Source organism: Pteropus vampyrus, unplaced genomic scaffold (genome assembly GCF_000151845.1).
Source record: "Pteropus vampyrus isolate Shadow unplaced genomic scaffold, Pvam_2.0 Scaffold47, whole genome shotgun sequence".
NCBI lineage: Eukaryota > Metazoa > Chordata > Mammalia > Chiroptera > Pteropodidae > Pteropus > Pteropus vampyrus.
In genome coordinates, this window is record NW_011888828.1 from 4,765,621 (window position 1) to 4,781,255 (window position 15,635).

At 32.9% G+C, this 15,635-nt stretch overlaps 1 long non-coding RNA gene across 1 annotated transcript; it reads right to left on the reverse strand.

Moving 5' to 3' along the window:
* Positions 1 to 242: 242 nt before the first annotated feature.
* LOC111739112 lies at positions 243 to 4,303 on the reverse strand. Its single transcript, XR_002780106.1, has 3 exons — positions 4,293 to 4,303; positions 3,716 to 3,719; positions 243 to 377 (listed from the first exon to the last, which is right to left on the reverse strand). It is a non-coding gene; the product is annotated as an uncharacterized LOC111739112 (long non-coding RNA).
* Between the last annotated feature and the right edge of the window lie 11,332 nt (positions 4,304 to 15,635).

Genomic DNA, 15,635 nt, shown 5'->3' on the forward strand with positions numbered 1-15,635 from the left:
GCTTTGACCTTGAATATTCAGCTGAGGAGATTTCCAAGCAAAGAGTTGAACATGCTCCCTATAGTAAAATGCAAGAGAATAAGTTGAGAGAAGACTTGCTCCGTATAGTAAAATGCAAGAGAATAAGTTGAGAGAAGACTTGCTAAACAAAAAGGAACAAGAACTAGATGATTTGGGAAATTCTCATTCATTCAGATTGTGAAAGATACTAAAATTAAAATGTCCACTATCAGAAGAACATACTATAGAGCAGCAGTCCCCCACCTTTTTGGTACCAAGGACCGGTGCTCCTATGAGAATCTAATGCCTGATGATCTGAGGTGGAGCTGAGGCGGTGATGCTTAGCACTGGGGAACAGCTGCAAATACAGATGAAGCCTCACTTACTTGCCTGCAGCTCACCTCCTGCTGTGCAATTGGATTCCTAACAGGCCACAGACAGGTAATGCTCTGCAGCTTGGGGACTGGGGACCCCTGCAGAAAAGGAGCTGAGAGTGTGGCTAGACAACTTTTTGCTAATGTGTCAGACAGATAATAAAAAGAGAATTCAGTAACACAAAAGTTTTTTGTTGTTGTTGTTGTTGTTAATGGAGAAAAGAATGCGTGACTCCTAGAACCTTCCAGTCATCTAAGCAGAAGTCAAGAATGGGGATGAAATTTTCCAGGAAAGATATGTAGAAAATCCTCTTGTCTAATGGAGTGAATCTCCTTAGAATACACACGATTTTTGAGAAGTTTATAGCAGCAGAACACTTCAAGCTTGGACCAAAAAGGATAGAGACAGTGTGAAATGAAAGAAGGATACTGGTCAAAAGTGTATAGGCAGGAAACAGACTAATAAATAAATCTCTGCTAAAAAGTCATGCGACCCTTCTTGAAAATAGAAGAAAAAAAAAAAAGGAAAGATGATTCAGAGGGCAGAGCTGAAAACCACAGAGGATTATGTTCAACCCTTGAAATCTAATGGAATTTATCTAGTTGGATTTCAAATACTCTCCTTTTTTCTTTCCATTTTCTTACTTTTGAATGGAAATGTCTTAACTTTTATCTTATGCTTATTACATTGTTGTATTTTTGGAGCAGACCATTGGTTCCTAAGTTTCAGAGGTCCATAGGAAGAGAGGAATTGTGCCCAGGATGGGTTATACTCAGAGCTTTACACATACAAGATTTAGATGATTTAGATGATGAGACTTGGAACTTTTGAGCAGATGAGATTTTTGTATTTTGACTTGACTCTGTAACTTGACACTGTTAGAGACTTTAGAGGGGACATTGGATGGGGTGAATGTATTTTTCATGTGGGACAAACATGAATCTTTCTTCTTTTGGCTCCACCTTAACTGTCATTCTGAGGTGTGGTATGGACTGGCTTTCTCAGTGACATTTCCTGCTTCTCCTATGTTCCATCCATATACGCAGGTCTTGTTACTTCCCCAAAAGGTCTCTGAAGGTGTCCTTCAGAACTGTGATTCTTCTTTTTAGACATATCTGTATCCTGTCTGAGATCTGAGGAAGTTTGTGTCAGCTCTAGGTATTCTCTCTCATTTAGGTCTGAATTTTATCATTTCTGTCAAGTATTCTTCAAGGTTATTGGAGGTTGTGGGGATTTTTGTGTTTCGCTAGATGTATCTATATTTATTTTTTGATAGATTTAGCAATGTTTTTTTGGGGGACATCAGAGGAGGAGAGAAAAAACTTGCTTTTATTATACTATCTTTAACCAGAGATAGTATTACCTATTGATATCTATAAATAAATCAAGCCAGGAAATTGGACATTTGTAATAAGTAAATTCTCCTATTTATTAATTAGCTTTTACCCAACCTTGTTTCAGAAAGAATTTAGATTAATCTTAACTTTTCCATAATCATCATACAGGCTTCAAATTATAGATCTCTTTAATGGTATTGAAAAATCTAAATTAGTCTGGCAAATGAATTCCAAAAAGCTAGAGAATGGTTCAGTTCTAAAAGACATAATTTATTGTTTAAAAATGAATACATAAAATAGTTTTAAAAAACATATTTATTTGGTATTCACTTGGAAAACACATCAGGAAAGAGTCTCACTTATTTAGAGTTCATTTTTTTCTTAGTGTATAAAACAGCATGGTATCATTTTTGCCTTCTGAATATAGAGAGGCTTAGTACATGAAAGAGAAAGTAAATCTTTGGGTTTTTTGATAATATTTTTTTGCAGGGCAGGCTGACATAAAGCTATATAGCTAAACCTGTTATAGTCAACTGCCAATTATTGGATTTTTTTTTTTTTTTTGGCTAAGAGATTGAGATAACATGGGACAGCAGTACTTAAAATATTGAACTGTGTAACTCCAACTTTCTCCACAATATACTTTTTAAAACTGATATTATCAATGAATAGCCTAAAGACTGATTTGATTTCCTCTGGCCTTTAAGAATATGCATACATAAAAGAAAATGACCAAAAGAATGGCAATTTGTAGAAAGAATAACAGGATTGGGTAATTAAAATTTAATTTAATAATTCAAAATTAATTTTTAAAAATTAAAATAGTCTTCCAAGCAAAGCAAAAAGAAATATCTTGTGAATTATGTATGGTCAGCGCATAAAAGTTGCCACTGTGCTCTTAAGATTTAAGAATTTTTTCTGCTATTGTATTTCTCTGAAAGTGAGAGCATTTAAAGTAAGGTGAGAAGAAGCATTTGTCTTTAGACTGTCAGAGTAGAATAATCTTAATGGATTTAATCTGGCCCTCCTGAGACTCAGATTTTCAGAGAAAAATGAAGGGCATCTTTTTAAAATAGAATGCTTAATATTAATCATAATACTATAATCATTTATAAGAAAATGTTTGCATTGCTTCCAGTACAGAGACACACATAAACACACACATAAGAGTTTTTAGAAGAAAAGAAATATCTCTCTGAAGGAATTCTTATAATTATATCGGAATTATTAACCAAATTTATTTATTGTTTTATGTAGTTATAAGATTTCCTTAATGTATAGTGTTTTTGTCCCTAAATTTTATGAAGACAAAAAAGGAAATGTCTTTTAAGCTTTTTTCCTTTTAAGCTTTCATTATCTAACACTTGAAAATGTATTTACTTTTATGAGTATAAAAAGTAAAAAATCAATATGGAGATAAAATTTAAATAATTGCATAATTCTTTATGAACTCTATATATTTATTCCACTGAAGAAGTGAATCTTTTGAAATAACTGTACTTTGATTATTGGACAATCAAATGGCTACAGTTCCCTAAATTTCTATTTCATATTAGAATTTTGACTGGGCTTATAAGAGTATGGTTGAAAGACACAATTTTCACACACTTAACCTTTGAATTACAGTGAAGAATATCTTGGAAAAATTCACAACATGTACCTGTTTTCATGAATTGAGAGGATTTAAAAATAGAAATATTTGCTATACTTTAATGAATTTTTACTTAATTTATGTCCTTATTTTGTATTTTTTACTCTCAGTCAAATGTTAATGAGCATTTTAGTTCTTCTTTAAATTAAATGATGTCAGTATTTAATTGTAATATGAGATCAGTTGTCCTTACATTTATGTTTACAGGTTATACCAGCTGGTGGCATATTGTTTAACTGCCTTCTTAATCATTGTGCCTGATAATTTTGCATCTCAATGTTTCCCTCCTTTTTCAATAATCTTTATAAAAGAAAATTTCATTAACTTATGAATGAGGATGCTCTAAATTCACTTTGCTTTATTCAAGACATATGTAATTTTTCATACTGATAAATTGGTATCCTTGTTTTAAATTTACTAATAAATAGAAAAATCTAAGATAAAAATGACATGACAAAAATGTATGACATTCACTTATTTCAAATCAAAGAAAATGAATGCAGCATAAACTACTGTAACTAAACAGTGACAAGATATTAAAAGTACAACATTTAGAAATTGGTTATTTATAGTAGGTTATAGGTTATTGGACCACCTATTCAAACTCACATTTGATAACCCCATACTAAAAACTTCATGTGACTGGTCAGTGGCCCATGAAAGATAGGTGAACATTTTAATGAACACATACTATTCACAATAGAAGAAAACCTCCATTATCTGTCACCATTATTTTTAGCCTGTGAACTTTGTGTTTGTAAGGAGACTATATATATTTAGTTACATAATAGTGCAGATGCCAAGCTAAGGTAAAGGATTAGGGTATTTCTACCCATGCGTGTAAATACTTATTGATAACTGCCTTCAATAGCAAGGTCTGTCATTTTAGTTTAATACCCTAAGGTCACTAATAAAGCTTTGTTAGCCACCTAACTCTCCCTCATACACTTGATACTGAACTTAAGAATTTGCACATATGCCCTTCGGAAGTATTGTGTATCTGCTAGAATCTGTGTTGAGGGCAGGCTTATTAGGAAGAAATTCACACTTTAAAAAAATCCTAGAAACTCAAGGTTCTCATCATTCAATGTAAAGTACTGTTCTTTCATCTGAGATAGTTTCTTATGCATTCTTGGTGTTAAAATATTCTGTAAAAATAATTATACACAATTGTGATAATAGGTGGTCTTTCTTTTTATTATCTTTAGTCAGAATGTAAAGCTGACAACTTTGTCTAGTCCCTAATTTTTAATAATCTTTTTTTTATTTTTTAAAAGTAGGTATTCAGTCTACTGTTTTTAAAGCAAATATTTTACATATTTATTTGATGTGAGTATGATTTGCTACCAAGTTTCCTATTAACTACTTATGCTATGCTGTGGTTTCTAGGGAATGTGGGAGAATGAAAACCATGCATATGGAATTAGAATTGGCAAATATTAAGAGTAATAATGATTACTTATGTTTTTTTATATTTCCAAAGTTTCTTATCATAAATATGCAATGCTTTTAAAACCATGAAATACTGTTAAAATAACCAAAATATTTACCAAACATAAATAAACTCAATGATTAAAACCCCATTTATAACTTTATTAATCATTGTGATTTTTGAAGTACAATTCTAGGAACCACTGCCTTAAAAATATTCAAGTTGAGACTGCACAGGAGGAAAGAAGTGAACTTACAATGGTATAGCTACCCGTTTGGGAGAGGAAGGGAAAGACAGCTTCAGGTTCTCTCAAAACTCACCACCTACACTGAATGTTAAGCATAATGAGCCTCATTAACCTGAAAGGGAGGGGAAAACCAGAGATGGCTAAAGAGGTCACCCTGTGAGATTTTATGTTAGTTTACAACATTAGCAAACTAAGAGGTTATAATCAATAAACATATAGTGGTTGACCTGGATGACTCTTCAATAGTTTCTATAAAGTAAGTCTTTGTAGAGAAGACCAACATCAGAAAACTGCCTGCACAAAAAGGTATGAGTTGCTGCTTTTGTGAGAGAAAACATAATACTAAACATCAGATTACACAGGGACAGCTGAAGGATTTAGAAAGACTGGAATAAACTCTCAAAGGGAGAGCATGCTTGTTAAGTTGGATTTGTCAGCAAGTTAAACATATGTTAATATCCCAATAAATACTATCAATTATCATTATATTTATTCGTCAAATAAAAGCCTTTCTAAGTATCAGGTACAGGGCTAGAAGATATAATGGTTAGCAAATAGTCATGTACCCTGCCTGCCTGGAACTAATAGTTTTATGAGAGAGAAACATATTGATCAAATAAAAACATAAATGATATATTTACAAATTTCAGTAAGTGTAATGGAGCAAAAGTAAAGAGAGCAATAACTCTGAGATAATGTAATTTGGAGGCTTGCTCTAGTTTGGTGAGAGTCAGATGAGACTTTATGTGGTGTAGAAGTTAAGGAGACAATGGACGAAAGCTTTTGGGAGAATGTTCCAGGTAGACAGAACATCTTATGCAAAGGTTCTGAAATAGGAGGAAGTCAGGTCTATTTATGAAACTAAAAGAAAACCAAGGTTGCTAAAGTAGAGATGGAAAAGGAGGCAGGCACCAGAATGTTCAGAATCATTTACGACATGGTAAGGAGTCTGACATTATTTTAAGAGCATCACAAAAACATTGAGTAGGAAAACTTATGATTGAGTTTACACTTTTAAAATATTCTGGCTGCTGTTTAGAGACTATATTGAAAGGGCCAGGGTGACTATTTGGGAGGCTAAAATGTTCGTATAAAAATAGATGATAGTTTTTCTAGACCGGTGGCAGAGGAGCGAGGGACGAGTACCCAGGAAGTCTCCTAGTTTCCTAGATTGTACCATTAGGTGGATGCTGTTTCCTGAGACCGGGAACCCTGGCGCAGGGCATGTTTTGGAGCATAGACTTTGAGATGCCTATTTATTAGCCAAGTGGAATTGTCAATTTGGAGATTTAATGTTTTGATTTTGTCATATTTTGTTAACTCTCAGATGTAAATTTTCATATATTAATGTCTTTGAAATTGAGCTACACTTACTATTAATGGCATTCCATAGTTAAATTCCCAGTTCTTTATATCTTAGTTATCTGTAAACCAATGGGAGCATCAACATCTGTAATGTCTAAGGCTAAACAAAATATATTTCTTATTTTTACTGGTAATACTAATAATAAGGAAGGCCACTATGATATCAATTAGTAGCCCACAAGTGACTAATTAACCAAAAAACTTTTGAAAGTGGCAGAAACCTCCGAGATGCTCATCAGTATCCAATAGGAACCACTGACCCTTAGAGCATCCAAATTAGTATAGGAGCGACCAGAAAAGGCAATAATCTCCCCCTCTTCTACCCACTCAGAGCATAAGCTAGACGAGACAGGGGAAGGGACACTGCTATCATTATCCAAATAAGATACAGGCTATGCTAGCATTTGTTAAAGGGAGGCCGTTGTAATAATAGTAATAACTAACACCTAAGTAGTGCTGTCCATAGACTAGGTGTTCTAAAGACTTCACCTATAGTAACTGTCGTCCTCATGACAACACTATAGTGTGAGCCACAGAGAGATTAGCTAGCTCGCTTCAGGTCACACATCTTGTAAATGGCAGATTCAGATTCACAGGCAAGCAATCAGTGCACCCACAGAGCCTCTGCTCTCAACCACCACTGCTACCTCTCAATAAAAATAATTAACCATTTGGTGACCAGGTTGCAATAGAGAGTTATGGAAATTTCTTGTGAGCTTTTGCCACAGAACCAAATCTAGATACATACATCTGAGATCTTCAGATTTTTACTGCATATATGGCTTGGGGAAGAAGGTAAGGAAGAGCTTTTAATCTTTTGAGTTCCGAGAACAGAATCATTACATCTAAATCCAATGTAGCAATATTGACTTAGCAGTATATTAAAAGGAAGGTGCTCCAAAAATAACAAAAAATGATCAGTATCAGCAATAAAAGTTAAATTTCTGTATTTATCTTGGGACAATATATGTAATAACGTAAAAAGAAGAGAACATGTTTTTCAAGCTACATGTTTTCTAAAATTAAAAAAAAAATGCTTATTTATAATCAACTCTGATCTTATGAAGGAAGGTATAATCATTCAAAAATCATAATGCTTTTTATGTATAAGTTTCAAGGCTCCTTTTGAGTACCTAATGGAAAATGGCTCTAGCAAAACTCTGACTTAGAAACCTTCAATGTGCGTCTGATACTAGAGTTATCACTATATCGTGTTATCTATGTTCAACACTCCAACGACTTCATGTGATTCTACTAAGTCTTCCATCAGGATAAGCCAGTAAGAGAGAGTAGCAGTTTGACATCCACTACTTCTTATGTTTTAGTGTAAGCACTTTAGTTTCCCTGAAATGAAAACATTTGCCTTTATGGAAAATAAAGTGCTTTACTAAAACTAATGAACATAACCCTGAAAAACCAAAGCAGGATTTATTCTTCCGTACTATCTTGTAATAGTCTAGCTTCCCAGCTTCCTTTCTTCTGTTAACAGATGAGAAAGGAAGATTTAGAATTATATATATGTGTGATATCTGATATATATGTGCGATATATGCAAAGATTTTTTCTTTTTGGTTAGAAAGGAATAATTTTGAACTTTCCCTTATAAAAAGAGGTGGAAACTTTCTAAGATGTTTATTACCAAAAGAAGCAACTACATATTATTTCCTGACTCTCATACTTTTTATTATTATTGAAATAATACCAAATAAAAACTAATAACACTCATCTAGTACATATACACATGGTGCTATAGATGTTTTATGTATATTGTATAGCTTAATCCTAAAAGTAATCCAAATGTGAATGTTATCACCTGGAAATAAATTGGTTTGTCTAATAATTCACAGGCTGTTAGTGGTTTTTCAAGATTTAGAGCCCAGATCTGTCTGTATTAGTCAGGGTCAAATTAGGAAATAGAAACTACATGGTAATTTGTGCAGGGAAAGTTTAATATAGAGAATTATTAACTATAATGATGATTGGAGTGACTGCTTGGCTACTAATGGATAAAAAGAACCCTAAAGAATTGAGAAGAACAGACATAGGGAAGAGCTGCTACCCCTATATCTGAGGCAGAGCACCTAAGGAAAGATCAAATTTTAAAGAGTGTCCCCTACCTCCACCCCTCTCTCTGGGATCCATATTCTCTTGGAGAAGGCATAGCTGTGACTCAATGAACGACAGAGAAGTTCACTGATATAGCATGCTAGTAGAACTCACAGGGAAGCCACTTTCTGGGGTTCTGGGGAAACAGTCCATAGGTAGGTGTTGCAATGTGGAACCCACTGAGAACTCATTAATGGGAAAGTTTGTACCACAAAACTCACTAGAAAGCTCCCAGTGTGTGTGTATGTGTTGGGCAGGGAGCCCTATGGGGTATCATGAGTCATGCCAGGAGGTACTCTATCCTGCTAGCCACAATGCACTGTAGGAGCCAGCTGGGAGAAGCACCCAGAGCTAGGAAGAGCCCTTTCATCCTTTACTTCCCTACATTACCCTCCATGAAAGATGCTTACAATTGTGCCATTTGGCAAAGGAGAACTTTTCTAGTCTCACAAGCAGGACAATAAGTGATAGATTTAGGCTGAGGCAATAGATTAAAACCTGGCACCTTGCCCACCAACAAATCTAAATCTACTTTCTTCATCATTTAATCATTATGTCATAGTGTCTTATAATGTGCCAAAAAATATGATATTAACAAAATAAAATAAAAGAAGGAAGGAAGGAAGGAAGGAAGGAAGGAAGGAAGGAAGGAAGGAAGGAAGGAAGGAATGAAGGAAGGAAGGAAGGAAAGAAGGGTGGAGAACGGGAAGGGAGGAATAAGAGGGAGGAAGAAAGAAAGAAGGACGATGTAACAGAATTATTAATGGAGATTCACATTAGTATCTCACTCTTCTTTAAAATAGTTCTGGGTATAATTACTTTGAATGAACTGTATGAGACTGCCTTATTGAATTTTATAATACTAGTTTATCATCCAAAAACTGAAATTACAAACTAGAGGCCCAAGGGTTGGAACCAAAGATTTTTCACTCTATACTTCAAATTATTTTTTAATTCCAATTGTCTCATCTACTTGTTAGTGCAGGTCATGTTTAGTAAACTAGCTTTTGTTTGCAAATAAGAACTTCCTTAGATAATCCAAACTTTAATTGTATCATTTACAGGCTATAAGACTTAGGCAATTTATTTAATTCCTGTGGGCCTCAAATTCTTCACGTGAAATGAAAATAATAATAGGATCTACCTTATAAAGATATGCTTTAAAAAATTAAATGTGTTAATGTTTTCAAAGCACTTGGGAAACTCTTTGCATATAGTAAATGCTATATGAACATTTGCATATGCATTATATTTTCTTAAAGACCATAGCCTAGGAATATTCTGTCAACAACTTTAGTTTATAGAACTCTATATTTACCCAACATATTTGCTTTGTTAATTTTATTTCATTAATGGCAATTTAAAAATATTATGGTTATGTTATAGTGCATAGAATTTGAATGACATTCGTTATCTTACTTTTTCTATAGCTATTAACATTGCTTTAAACTGATAGTGTTTGAAGATGCTATTAGTAAAGCATTTCTTAATTTTTGCTAGGAATTATCTGAATAGTAATTTCTTAATTTTTGCTAGGAATTATCTGAATAGTAAGATTTTTATTGAAGTATCTTTGACTATAGAAAACCCATGCCATGAATCCATTAGTATTCAAATTATTAAATCTTGTTAATTTGCAACCCTTAAAAGAAACACTTTAGAAATTTTGTAAAAATGTCTAAAATTTTTAAAAAGTTAATATTCTTTCTTTTATACAGAAGACCATGAAAAATATTCTCAACTCATCAAGAAGTCCAATGCAATTGAAATGCTATTTACACTCTATCCTCCTCAAGGTGCCCATGTGAAGAATAATATGCAACTTAGGTCATCTTGGCTGAGACCCATAGTAGATGGAGAAGAAGGATACAAATATATAGGTAAGATGCTGAAATTTATTTTCTTTTATAGTAAAAAAGGGTTGGCCCTTTACTTAGTATAACTCTTATTCATCACTTTGATAATGTGGGATAATAGGCCTTATAAAATATTCTCTTTAGTTTTTAAGTATTACACTTACAATTTAAAAAGTGGCTATTTTATACTCCAGTGCCTCCACTAGAATAGTGGAACCACATGGTGTTTATTCATCTGATGATGGATATTTGGGCTGTTTTTATAAAAAGCGATACTATAAGGAAAGCCATTATGAACATTCATGTACAGGACTGTGTATAGAAATATGTTTGCTCTTCTCTTGACTAAACTGTTTTTCAAAGTGGCTATATCGTTTCATATTCCTCAACAGCAGAAATATGAGAGTTGCATTTGGTCCATAGCTCTATCAATACTTGGTATAATCAGTCTAATTTTAGTGATTCTGATAGATATGTAGTGGTGTCTGTTGTGGCTTTAATTTGCATTTCCTCTGGTTGATATTGTCTTTTCATGCATTTGTTGTTTGTATATCTTCTTTAGTGAAGTGACCTTTCAAATCTTTTGGCTGTGTGTGTGTATTTGTTTGTTTATTTAATTTTGATTTATTTTTAATTATTGTGAGTCCTTGAGTTATAATTTCCAAAAGCTGGAACAACACAAATTCTTTAACTGGTGAATGGATAATCAAAATTTGCTGTGCGTGTGTGTTTGTGTGTGTGTGTGTGTGTGTGTGTGTGTGTAGAGCAATATTACTCAGCAATAAAAAGAAATGAACTATTGCTAAACACAACATAAATGAATTTCAAATGCATCATGTTAAGTGAAACAAGCCAGACTCAAAAACGATTTATTGATTCCATTTAAGTGACACTCTGGAAAAAGGAAAACTACAAAGACGGTGATCAATCCTGTGATTGCCAGGGCTTACGGCTAATGGGAGGGTATGAAGAGGCAGCATGAGAGTGTTCTTAGGGTAATGGGATTGTTCTGTATCTTGATCATGGTAGTGGTTATATAACTTTAAAAATTAAAGACAACAAACCATGTACCAAAAACAGCAAATGCAATTTTAAACATAAAGCACAAAATAAAAAGAAATCTAACTGGGTGATTATATATCTGCCAAATTGTATCTACACTTGAAACTTATTTGATTACATTAATCATGTCACCCCAATAATTTTTAATAAAAAAATTAAAAGATAAGGATTTATATTAATGGCAAACAAGTCCAAAAAAGATGTGTCCTGTTGTTAGTCACTAGGGAAATATAAATTAAACTACAATGAGATGCCACTACACACCTGCCATACTAGCTGAAATTAAAAAGACAACGCAACAAGTGTTGGCAGAGATGTACAGCAACTGGAACACTAATGTTCTGCCAACGCAAATGCAAATGGTAAAAAACGCTTTGCAAAATAGTTTGACATTTTCATGAGAAGTTAAACATATATCTATTATATGACCAGCCATAGCACTCCTAGATATTTGCCCAAGAGATAATAATTTGTCCATACAAAGACTTGTACATGAGTATTCATGGACACCTTTTGTTAAAAAAACCAAAACCAAACCAAACAAAACAAACAAAAAAACCCAAACTAGAGAAACTCAAAAGCCCATCTGTAGGTGAAAGGATAAATAAATTGTGATATATCCATCCAGAATACTACTTAGCAATATAAAAGAACAAACTATTGACAATATTGATATGCGTAACAAAATGGCTAAATCGCAAAAGATTTGTGCTGAGTGAGAGAAGCCAAATTAAATTAAAAAAAAAAAAAGTACAAGAGTATGATTTCCATATATAAAAGTCTAGAAAATGCAGACAAACTAAACCACATGACAGAAGCAGATCTGTGGATATCTGGGATGGGGTAGGGAGTAGAAATGATATATGATTGATTATGAAGTTTTGGGGTCATGAAAATGTTTGTCTTGATTGTGGTGATGGTTCCATGGATGTACATACCTGTCAAAATTCATCAAATTGTGCACTTTAAATATGTGCAGTTTTTAAATCTATACTTTAACATACTATAGCTATAAAAATAAATTTGAAAACATACATTTAAAAAACCAAGATAGTGAAATTTGTATTTCGGTAATATTTTTTGAAGGATGTTTTCTCTTTAAGTTTTAAAACTAACATTTTAGAACTTACTACAGAATCACAAATTTAATGTCATTCAATTGGGTTGGTGAATATAAAGGTATATTTCAGTGCTCAGTTCTGATAGCCTAGAAGAAGAAGAGAAGGGAAAGAAAGAAAATTCTGAAAAAGAATGTTGAAGTCTTTAGATTCTGTAAGATGAATCAAGACTCTTGTTGCAAATTCTTTTCTCTTTGCAATTTTCCACCTGAAAATTACCAGAATGTGACCCATAGCATTCTTAAAAATTTGTGTTCATTGTTTAGAGGCCATTTGTGAACATTTGGTTTAAATAAAACAGGTAGAAGAGACATATGCAAGTGGCATTATGGTATAAATTAAGGACTCTATCTTCTTAGATTTTAGGCTTATCTTTTCCCTTTTTAGTAAATAACCAGGCCTGCACTTTTTCGAAATACAATCATTAGATTGACTAACAGGAGAGTTTGCAGTATTTGCCTTGGAAAAGACTAGTTGATTACAGAAGTGTTTCTGGAACTTGGTAATTCCTTGACTATAAACATTTTAGGGAAGATAGTTCCGAGAATTTATTATATGTTTCAACATTAATACTCCACAATGTAGGCACTCCTGTTTATTGATTTCATTCTGTAGATTTAGAGATGTATCATCAGCAAGAACTAAGGGGTAGTTAATAGAGTTATGAACACTCTATAAATGGCGTGGGTTGCTAATAAATTATGTACTTTTAGGACCACACATGCTCTAAAAATATTCAGTATATTCATACTTTTATATTCTATAATTCCTAGCACAGTGGCTTGAATGTAACCGGAATGCTGCATAAATCATAATTTCAAATTGCTTAATATGCACAAAGTTTTCCTTCTGAATCATGATTTTATCATTTTAAATATCAACAGTATAAAAAAAAATCTAAATTTTTTTTCCCCAGCAACATATGTTTTGTCAAACTTATTTTTGGAAAGGCTATTTTGGAAGGCTAGTCTTTTAACATGTCTTTGGTTATCTTTCCTTATGAGTTGTCTTTCCTTGAGCTTCCCTGGCCTTTTGCACTGTCCCAAATATGCTAAACTTGTTCCTTTCTGTCATTAAGTTATTGTGACTTTGGTGGATTTTCAACCTGGAAGCTGTACATTATATTAAGGAACTTCTGGAATTTTAATGGGAATATCTTGAAAGGGGTAGGTCAGCCATTGTCTCAATGAAATCATTTAGGGAATACAAATGAATAATTAAATTACTTTCTCAAACCAATGGTCCATTCTTAACTGCAATCATGTTATTGTATTAATGTCAGGTTTTGAATTTGTTCAGATCCCAAGTAATGAGTGTAGACCTCTAATTTTCTACTATTACTTCTTCATATATCATTTCCAGCCTTTCACATAGTAAATTTTACTTAACCTTTATAACAGATGGTTAAGTTATGTAATTAATACTGAAGCCTGATTTCCTAGCCTAATCTCTATTTTGTTACCCATTGTAAAAGTACAAGGTGTCTTTTGATGCCATTCACTTTATTCCACTGCCTTCAGGCAAGACCTGATGTACCTTAGCCAAATGAAAATTCCACCTTTAGAGACTCTGGCAATAATGCAATCATCTTTGACAGTCAAGCCTAATTTTTAATGATCTTCTCTCTTAGAATTTCCTACTTTGCAACATAAGACTTTCTTTTCTTATACACCCTTCATCGCTGTTGTAAGTTTTTCACTATCCACAAAATAAAAGTTATGTATAGATTAATAAGAAATTTTCTTTACTCTAAAATAGGCCATTTAAAATATTATTCCTCAGAAGCCCTCTTTCTAATCCTTAATGCATTTTGGAATTTCTCTCTAAATATTTTCTAAAATTTCTCATTTCTTTTAAGTGATGGAACTCAAAATAAGATATGATAATCAAATAGATCTGATTTATTGTGGGTAGAATCCTCGCTGCTACATGTTTTGCTTATGTATTTGCAGTATTTAAACTTTTTAAATATACATATCAGCAGTTACTTAAATTTTTATTCATCATTTTTATCTCCTTTTTTAGCCATAATTTCTTGTAACTATTTGTGTATAATTTATTATGCATGCCCTTTTAAATTTTCTATCCTGACTTGCCCTGATTTTCCTTAGAAAATAGACATTTATTATTCTTGTCAAAACTAAGGTGTTTTGAACTCTTTCTCTGAGAATTATCCTGATTTGAAAAGAGCTCCATATATTTTATATTTATTTATGGTCTATTATAATTTGGACACGTTGAAATGTACTATGCCTTGCTTTGCCTGTGGAGTATCTGCTTGCTTGAGGAGAATAACGTAGTCAATGAAAACTAAGTTTTAAATTCAGCTGGACTTGAAAAGTTGTATAGGTATATACTTGATGATCTCTCTTTTTTATCATCTACAAATTAGCAGCAGCCTCCACTTTCACTTTCTTTAATGTCTCTAATTTCTTTGATTAAGGGAAGATGATGTGAATATGTTTTCATGATAAGCATGATCGCTGGTGGGAAAATGTCATTTCATTTTTATATGGTTAAGTTGGTTAAAACTTTCAACATTCAGTATACTCACAGGAGTCATTCAACAGAAATATAAAAATGAATAATAAATTGTATCTGGCTAAAGCTTTTCAACTATGATCAAACTATTAAAATTTTTAATGAATTAGGTCTTCCTCATTTAAAAGACCGAGTATATTCTATGTGAAGTCCATTTTCTCTTGGACTTTACTGATAAATTCATAGTTGTGTCTCTCATTTCCCCAACCTCAGTTTCACCAAGTAGGTTAGAAGCACTAAGAAAATGTGGCATCAGATCTATGTTATAGGCAATATGAGTTGTACATTTTACCACTCAATACTTTACTGCTGAACTTTGTAAAATGAAAGTTGTAAAATTAATGTTTTATTATTTGACTTGTTCATCCGTTTATTCAACAACTATTAATTGAGTGTCTACTATATGCTTGCCAAAAAAGAAAGAAATAACTTAAGCTTAATCTCTACCCTGGAAGTGTTCATATTCTATCAGAACCAAAGCACTATCAGAGTTTTGGCTCAGTCAGTCCCAGTGAGCACTCCTATTGGACTATGGGTCAAATAGA